Genomic DNA, 7,973 nt, shown 5'->3' with positions numbered 1-7,973 from the left:
CGGATCTGCGGTGACCGGTGCTCGCTGGTGCTGGCCGTTCTTCCTCGCCCGCGGGGGCGGCGAGGCGCGACGGGTGGCGGCTGTGGTGCGGGCGTCTCGGCGGCGCCCGATCCAGATCTGAAGGCCTCCGTCTACTTCAACCAGGGCTGCCTCCGATGGAACTGCTTTGGGCGGCCTTTGTCTCCGGAGTTGTACCTGTTTGGCGCTGGAGGTGGGAGGTGGCGCCGGAGAAATCCCAGGCCAGCAGTGCTGGCCATGACGGCGGCGACGGCCGAGGGCGCCGTACCCTTCTTGTAGGCGCCGTCCAGGTCGCCTCCTTCCCCTCTTCCTTCCACCCATCTCGTATGCCAGGCGAAATCCCAAATCCTTGACGGATCGAGGGACAGCGGCGCTCCGGGCGTCGTCACCCTCTTGGGGGTGTCGTTCGTGGTGAGCTTGGGGTGGATGTGATGCTTTGATTGCTTGGCGGCGGTTGGTGGCGTGGTCGGAGTTCGTCTGGTGGCGGTGCGTTGGCGCTCTGCCGCCTATGTGCTCAGCTTCGGAGTCCTTCTTCCACGGTGCTTGGTCTTCGGCAGCCCTGCCGGACTCGGCGGCGTGGCGCAGTGGAGATTCATCGTCCGATGTGTGGCGATAGACTCGCGTAGGAGGACGAAGATGTCTGGTGTCGTGGTGACGTCGATGGCTGAGTGGCCAGACAAGGTAGAAGCCTCAATATTTACTCTAAAGACGGACCTGTGGAAGATGGCGGCGACGACACACGAGTGCGTCGAGCCGGTTTATACCCCAGACCTGGTATGTGGCTCGGCTGGGGCTTCCGGCTTTTGATGTTAGGGTTAGGTGAGTGGTCTGGATAGTGGCCCAGCTAGCACCCCTTCATCATTTTGATGTTAGGCTTAGATGAGTGGTCCGGGTAGTGGCCCAGCTAGCAAGCTTTCATCATTTGGATAGGAGTAGTGGCATATGTTGCCAAGATGGCAGATTCAGGCATATTGTTGTAATACTTTGTAAGGTCTTCGAGAATAATCAATAAAGTGGCCGCATGCATCTCGCAGATGCAGAGGTCGGGGGTCATCCTCCTTTTCTAAAAAAAAAGAAGTCGGAGAGGAGACTGAGGAGACAGTATGGCCAAGTTTAGATGACATTGACCAAGTATGTTTTCAATTCTAGTAACCTACATCTCGTTCCATTAATTCCTCTAGATAATTCACGCATGCTTAATTGTTTCCTCACTTTCAGTCCAATGGCGTCGGCAGATCCCAGGCGGTATCCTCTGCAGATATTTTTTTTCGAAAAAGGGTATCCTTTGCATATGAAGAACAAGAGATATACCTATGTGCGTATTCCATAAACTGTTATATCTTTCTGTCATTCCAACATGTATATTCCTCCAAGGGATGATTCATTCACTGCTTGATCTTTTCTCATTGCCAATATGACGATGGCAAAGATGGACATTCTTACTGTATTGCATAATTGATATTCACATTTTCTAATTACTCCTTCTATATCAAAATATATGATGTTTTTTGACACTGGCATCGTGTCAAAAGAAGTCTTGTTTTTTATATGGAGGGAGTACAATCTACTGTGTATTACGCATCTACATACGTAGTCAACTCTACCTTTACATAGTACAAACTATTTATGGTAATTACTACTCTATGTCTCATTAATGCTTGTTCGTACTAGAGTCAAATGAGGAGGCAGTGACAATATTTCCCGTGTCACACTGAATCTTTCTTGGAGAGGAGGCAATGACCATGAGGCAACCTTGATCTTCCCTCTGAATTCCTGTTCAATAGGTGCACAACTCTGTTTGTCTGTTCCATCTCGATCCAAATGCATGGAGATAAGATAATTTCTCAAGAAGTGCCACTAATTAGTTTATACATGTTATTTGTAACCCAAATAAAATATGTTGATCAATTTTTATCATATTTTTTTTACCAGTGAAAACAGCAGGAGAGCCTCCTACCGTTGCTTTTCTTTTTTATTACTTAAATAATGTTAACCATGGGTTAACATTACAGAACAGGTTTGATTTACAAGGCTAAAACAAGAATACAGGAGGTTTAAAACTAGCCTATGTAAACCAGGGGGGTCACAGAGATAAAGAGTTTGAAAATCCCTCTAAAAAACTCAAATTTTGTGGGTTGATCCTATACCCAGGATCACAAAATCTTCCTTAAGCTTCCTCAACCACTCACCATGTGTGGCCACCTCTCCATCAAAGATCTCTATGTTGCGTTGCTTCCAAATATTCCAGGAAGTTAATATAGTTATCTCTTTGAACAAAGGTCCTCGCCACCTCACTCTAGCTCTCTCATATCTGTGCTGTATGTCTGGATCATTGTCCCAATCAATGCCCACAACCTCCCAGCATTTGGCGGCAAAAGGACATTCATAAAATAGATGAGCATTGGTTTCCACAACTCCCATATTGCACATTGGGCAGTCATGATCATCTCCAATATTAAAGTGTCTTCTTAGCAGCAGATCTCTTGTGTTGACCCTGTCATTCAACATCAACCACACAAACACCTTATGTCTCATGATACACTTCGACTTCCAAATGGATGTGATGTATGTGGGAGTCAACACATTTCTGAACATGTATTTGTAAAACTTCTGTGGTTTGAAATCCACATCACCCCAGCAAAGAATCCACTCATCCGTTCCCATAGCTTCCAGGTTAATTCCTTCCATGATCTCTCATAGATTATCCAGCTCAGTTCTGGCTTCCATTGACAATGGGAGCAAAAAATTGTCCGCGTGATCATAGTTGTTATAGTACTGTGCCAACGATATGTCTTCGTCTTTAGCAAAAGAGAAAAGGTGATCATGAGATTCCATCAAGGGTATTTCGTTTATCCAAACATCTTTCCAAAGAAGAACCGTGTCCCTCGCGGCCGGTATACATGTTGTATTCCCACGGTAAATATCCATAAGAGAGAATACGTCACGCCACCAAAAGGAGCCACAAGGTGGCTTCGAGTGGGGTGGTGTATCGTCATAATGGGCATTCCAAACTAACATTACCCAGGGGACATCTTGCTTATGAATGAACTTATGCAGGTACTTGAGCAGAAGAGCCTTGTTTTGGATTTGCAGGTTTAAAATTCCCAGTCCCCCTTTTTTCTTTGGACGACAGACCATTTCCCAGGCAGCCAAGGAGTGAGTTTTAGCATCCCTATCCACTTCTTTCCTCCACAGACAGTGCCTCCTTGCTCTGTCAAAGATCTCAATCAACTTGAGAGGGAGTTTGAGAACACACATAGCGTAGGATAAAAGCGACGAAAGCGCGGAGTTAATCAATTGTACTCTCTCCCCGTAGGATAGCCAGATAGCTGATCCAGTCAACCTCCTCTCAATTCTGTCGACCAAAGGCATCAACTCTCTAACAGTGGCTCTTGTTGTGCCCAGAGGCAAACCTAGATAGGTAAAAGGCATTTACCCCACTTGACATCCAAGAGCATTGGCTAGATTCATAGTCTTTTGAGCATTTACATTGATTGGCATTAATTGAGTCTTAGTATAATTAATTTTTAGGCCAGTTGCCCGGGCATAAGAATCAAGAATGCCTTTGATTGTATGAAGCTCTTGTTGACATGCAGGGAGAATGATTAATGTATCGTCCGCATATTGAATGACTGGAAAATCTTCGGAAGCAGGCTAGTTAATTGGTAATGAAATCAAACCATCCATCCATGCTTTATTAATTAAAGACTGTAATAAATCTGCCGCAAGCACAAACAGTAGTGGTGAAATTGGGTCCCCCTGTCTCACCCCCCGCTTACATTGGAATTCTGTACCAGGTATACCATTCAGAAGAATTGAAGACGATCCAGACTGCAGCAACATCTTAATCCACATGCACCACCTATCATCAAAACCCTTGCATTCCAACATTTTCAAAATGAAAGAGTGTTCCATCGTGTCAAATGCCTTCTCGAAATCAAGTTTTAGAATTACAATTTCCTTGCCAGAGTGTTTGCATTGGTGTAAATATTCGAAGGCCCATCCGAGGCAATCCTGAATAGTCCTAGTTTTAATGAAACCATACTGGTTACGATGAACAGCCTTTAAAATCCACCGTTGAAGCCTCTCAGAGAGAATCTTTGTTATAACTTTGAGCACACAGTTTAACAAGGAGATTTGTCGGTAATCATTGACAGACTCAGGCGTTAGCTTCTTTGGTATGAGAGTGATTAATGACGTGTTCAAGCATTGCACATTTATTGTCCCTTGCCAGAAGTCCTCACAAAGGGTGTAAAAATCTTCTTTTATTATATCCCAACATACTTTGAGGAAGAGCCCATTGAAACCGTCTGGCCCTGGTGCACGATCAGCCGGAATGATTTTGATCACATTATCAATTTCTTCTTTCGAGAATGGAATAGAAAGTTCTTCCAATCCCTGACATTTTTGGACTAAGTCTGCAAGCTCAAAATCATAGACAGGTTGAGAAGACACTCCCATTCTCCTCTTAAAGCAATCGTAAAATGCTGCAGCTTTTTCCTCATGATTTTCTATCAATCGTCCATCAGGTAAAACCAGAATGGTGATTGCATTTCTCCGTAGTCTTTCAGTTGCACGTGCTTGAAAATATTTAGTATTTTCTTCACCTTCGACAGCCCATCGAAATGTGCAGCGTTTTTTCCAGTACTCGCTTTGATATTTAAGCAATCGTAACAGATGTGCTTTAAGAATTTTTCGAAAATTGGCTTCAGGTATATAAAGCTGTCTCAGATCCTCAAGGTTGTCAATTTGCAACAAAATTCTATTGCAGTTTTCAATTAACAATTTAAGTTTTGAGATCGATTTGCTCCATTTTTTAAGGCATACCTCAACCTCTTTAATTTTGCAGATATTCTAGTAGCACTGGAGGAGGCCTTTATGGGAGCATTCCATGAAGATTCCACCACCTCTAAAAAACCAGGGTGCGAGGGCCAAAAATTCTCAAACCTGAAAAGTTTAGATCTTGGGATCGATGTTTCGACAGAGAGAATACAAGGCACATGATCAGAGATTGGACGGGCAAGAGGTTTAGCCATTGTATTGGGGAATTTCAAAAGCCATTCAGGAGAGGAAAAAAAACAATCTAATTGCTCGAGTAAAGGAGTTTCCTGCATGTTACTCCAAGTGTACCTCCTCCCCTTAATAGGGATTTCCAACAAACCAAGATGACTGATAATCTCATTAAACTTAATCACATCTTCCACATTTCCACCTGGGAGGTTTCTGTTTTCCAGAGAGCGCATGAAGTTGAAATCACCCATGAGTAGCCAAAGATCATCAGGTTCAAAATTTAGGCTGTCCAACCAATCAGTGAACATTACCCTCTCCGGTCCATCGCACGGCCCATAAATATTAGAGAGGAACCAACTTTCATTTGTTTGAACCGAGGTCATTTTCATAGTTATTGCAAATGAGAAATGATGGATTATTTGTCCCAAAAATTGGCTGCTGCACCAAATAATAACTAAACCACCCGAGGCACCGTCAGATGGAAAAAATTCAAACTTATCAAAACGTCTTGGGCAGCATTTCCTAATAAAAGAATGATCAAAGTCAATCTTCTTAGTTTCCTGTAAGCATACAATCGAGCAGTTGGATTCATCAATCTTGTTACGAAGTGCATCACATTTGGAGCTAGCATTTAGATCGTGAATATTCCAGCACAAAATATTCCACATAACAGTAGCCATTTAAGTTCACCACACTAAACGGGAATGTAAATAAAAAAGTTTAGGAGAGTTCTAAGAAATTGCACAACTTAGGAGAATAGATAGAAATAAAAAGGCCTAGGCCTCATCCTTCCCCTGTCCTTTGAGAGGCACCAGAAGCTTCTCCTTGGTGAGCTCTGTCAGTGGAATGGCACATTGAGTTGTTCCCAAATATTGCAGAGTTTCAATGGTAGTGGGGGGAGGGACATGAGAAGAAGCCGAAGTTTCAGCAGTGATCGTGCCATTCTGCATCTCCAGCACATTCGGATTCCTCCGAGGTTTGACATGTGAGGGTTTGCGTTTATTATCTGCCAAAGAGGGAGGTTTAAAACCCTGGTATCTAGTAGCGCGTACACTGCGTCTCACTTCAGAAATGTCAAGAGGTGCAGTCATTCTTCTCTTTCTCTTGTTCATGGTCCCATCTATATCCATCACCTCAGGTTGTGCATCAGTCAGAGGGCCGATAAATTCATCCACAACCATGGGCTCAGCACCAATCAGTTGACAAGCTCTATGCATTTGAACATCCACAAATTCACAGCAGATCGACCAAGCCTCATGAGGAAAACAGATAACATTTGTTCCCGGAGGAAAGGGTGAAAAGGGGAAGTAAGAGAAACATGCCTTACCCACAAGATCCACTAAAGCAGACTGAAAGCCCTCCGCAAACTTGAACCAAATCTCGTTGTCGCCCTCAGGTTCCCAACAGAGTCGTGGGGTGAACACAGTACTATAAAAGCAGATCATGAAGGAAAGCCAGTTCTCCTCTTCTCCAGGAACTTCCACAACCACTTGATGAACATTTACCTGCTGAAAAGAAAGAGTACCAGTAGGGCTACCCTGAACAAACTGGTGAGCCACATCTTCAATCATTGCAACATGTTCATTCCAAAGGCGTAACCCATCATCAAAACCAGAATCAGCAGTCTGAATCCCATCCATCATAGAAGGTCCCTCATAACCAGTGTAGTTTCTGTAGCTAAAACCTTGATACATAGGTGGAACAGGGGGAAGCACTGGCCATTCACCCCAGCCCTGCTGAGGTGGAGGGGGTTGTGGAGCAGCCTCCCAAGCATTGGCCGCATTCTGGAGCTGCCAAACTTGTGCATCATGCTGCTGTTGTTGCATAGCATTTAGAAACGGGAGATGTCCAGGATGTGGTGAAGCACCCAAAGGTGGTGGTGCTTCCTCATTCCCCTCAAGCCCCTGACTGGGATTCCTGCCATTTAGCACATAAACAGGGACAATCCAAGATGTGCCTAGCCCACTAATGTCAGTAAATCTCTTGATCACAAGACTGAAAGGCACTAGAGCAAGCTCATTGATCATAACACGAACTAACACGCGCGACTTATGGTGCCCAGGTCGGTGCTAGTACATACACCTTCCAAAACATGACACTGCCTTAATGATGTAGTGCTCTGTTTGATAGTTTAGGGGAAAACCAAGCAACATGACCCAAGCATCTCTTTCAATGATAGGTGTACGCATATTCGGCCCTTCATCGTGACGCAGCAGATAGAAGCTTGAATGCTCATCTAAAGGTTGCTCCCCTCTACTAATCATCGTATCTCTAATAAGACTGTCATTAAAACGGATTAAACCCACGCAGAAAGGATAGATCTCACCCTCCACAGTAGGCGCACCATGATCATCTCGAAGAACTCGACGGACCTCAGCCAGAACAACTTCTCTTTGCATATCTCCAGGGGGCGGCACCACCATCACAAGAGCATGTTGCGAGTGATCCAGCGGCGGATCATCCACAATGACCATGTTGCGCTGAAGCCTTCCCTCCGGACCGTGATGAATATCCATCTCCCCCGACACAAACTGGTAGGGCAGCACTGGCAGGTTCGCCATTGGAGCTTCAAGGTTTCTGGTGGGGGAGAGTTCGAGGAGAGGGGTGGAGGAGGACGCAGGGGTGCAAGGTGGCGGGCGAAACAGAGCAGAAACCGTGGCCTCGGGAATCAGGACGTTGTTGATAGGTTGGAGAGGATGCGAAACGTCCGGGGTATTTTCGATATGTCTAACAGAAGAATCTGCCCTCCCCCCTTTCGCTTGACAATCCAAATTTGCCTCTTATCCTTATTCTGTTGCGCCGGATTCCCAGATTTTCTACGCCAAATCTTTTTCTTCCTGACAAATATCTGAGAGGTACTGAACTTCCCCGAATCCCGGTCTTTCCTTCTCCAAACAACACGGTTACACGAACTTGCACGAGACCAGCAATTCCAATGGACATGC

Source organism: Triticum aestivum, chromosome 6B, assembly GCF_018294505.1.
Source record: "Triticum aestivum cultivar Chinese Spring chromosome 6B, IWGSC CS RefSeq v2.1, whole genome shotgun sequence".
Classification (NCBI taxonomy): Eukaryota; Viridiplantae; Streptophyta; class Magnoliopsida; order Poales; family Poaceae; genus Triticum; species Triticum aestivum.
Note: the sequence above shows the minus strand (reverse complement) of the source record.